The following is a 1,815-nucleotide window of genomic DNA, read 5'->3' as shown; positions in this document are numbered from 1 at the left end:
CCGCGCCACCGCCGCCATCCTCGGAAGCCGCGCCAAGGCTGGCCTCCTCCTCTCCTTCCCCCGGCTTCTTCCTCTCCTTCCCCGGCAACGACGAGCTCCGGCAAGAGCTCCGGCGAGCACGACCTCGACTCTAGCGACCTCGGAATCCGTGCGTGAACAGTGCTCTCAGATCTGGATCTGAGAGGATCGGTTGACTTTTTCGTCCCTAACCCTAAATTTTTATGCAAACTTTGACCTGCCGTAACTTTGCATCCGTAGCTCCGGTTGGGCATATAGCATATCAAAATGTTCGCCTCGACGAGTACATCATTTCATTCCATTGCATCATTCTCATTTGAGCTCATCTTGATGCCCAAAATGCTGTTAGAAGGGGCCTTCGTGAGTTAATTGTCAGATCTGCTAGTCCATCTTAGACTTTTGTTATTTTTGCCATGATTATTGTGTGCATGCTATGCCTGTGAGTCCTTCATATGTTTTGTTAAGCATTTTGTCTTCTTTCCAGAGGTGCAACCCATGCATTTTTAGGATGTGTGTGGTGACTTGTGCAAGCTTGCAAAGTGAGGCACCCGGGAAATCTGTTTTCAGAGACTTAGTTGTTTTCACTAAGTCTGGGATTATTTAGTCCATGATGCCATATGTTCAGCTTGTTTCCTAGTGATCCGTGCCTCTTTTGGGGATGATCAGTAAATGTGTTTTGTTAATCATATTATGCTCTATCCATCCATGTCTTTGTTTGCAATTATGGAGCACCCTAGCTTGAGTCAATCGAGCACTACTTTTGCTTCGTGGTGAATCTGGGCAGATCGTCAACTCGTTTGCGATTTTGCCGATGTTGTTGTAGTTGATCCGTCCATGCTATGCCATTGTTCTTGCCATGTCTACCTTGTATTTTGTGCCTTCTTAATGGATATATGCTTTCCTTGCCATGACTTGCACCGTAGTGAGTGCATCGAGCTCGTTTACTACAACAACATCGGCAAAATCGCAAACGAGTTGACGATCTGCCCAGATTCACCACGAAGCAAAAGTAGAGCTCGATTGACTCAAGCTAGGGTGCTCCATAATTGCAAACAAAGACATGGATGGATAGAGCATAACATGATTAACAAAACTCCTTTACTGATCATCCCCAAAAGAGGCACGGATCACTAGGAAACAAGTTGAACATATGGCATCATGGACTAAATAATCCCAGACTTAGTGAAAACAACTAAGTCTCTGAAAACAGATTTCCCGGGTGCCTCACTTTGTAAGCTTGCACAAGACACCACACATATCCTAAAAATTCATGGGTTGCACCTCTGGAAAGAAGACAAAATGCTTAACAAAACATATGAAGGACTCACAGGCATAGCATGCACACAATAATCATGGCAAAAATGACAAAAGTCTAAGATGGACTAGCAGATCTGACAATTAACTCACGAAGGCCCCTTCTAACAGTATTTTGGGCATCAAGATGAGCTCAAATGAAAATTATGCAATGGAATGAAATGATGTACTCGTCGAGGCGAACATTTTGATATGCTATATGCCCAAATCGGAGCTACGGATGCAAAGTTATGGCAGGTCAAAGTTTGCATAAAAATTTAGGGTTAGGGACGAAAAAGTCAACCGATCCTCACAGATCCAGATCTGAGAGCACTGTTCACGCACGGATTCCAAGGTCGCCGGAGTCGAGGGCGTGCTCGCCGGAGGTCTTGCCGGAGCTCGTCATTGCCGGGGAAGGAGAGAAGAAGCCGGGGGAAGGAGAGGAGGAGGCCGGCCTTGGCGCGGCTCCCGAGGATGGCGGCATTGGCGCGGGGCCGGCTCGGG

Source organism: Triticum aestivum, chromosome 2A (assembly GCF_018294505.1).
Source record: "Triticum aestivum cultivar Chinese Spring chromosome 2A, IWGSC CS RefSeq v2.1, whole genome shotgun sequence".
Classification (NCBI taxonomy): domain Eukaryota; kingdom Viridiplantae; phylum Streptophyta; class Magnoliopsida; order Poales; family Poaceae; genus Triticum; species Triticum aestivum.
The sequence above is the reverse complement of the archived record's forward strand: the minus strand, read 5'-3'. Positions refer to the sequence as shown.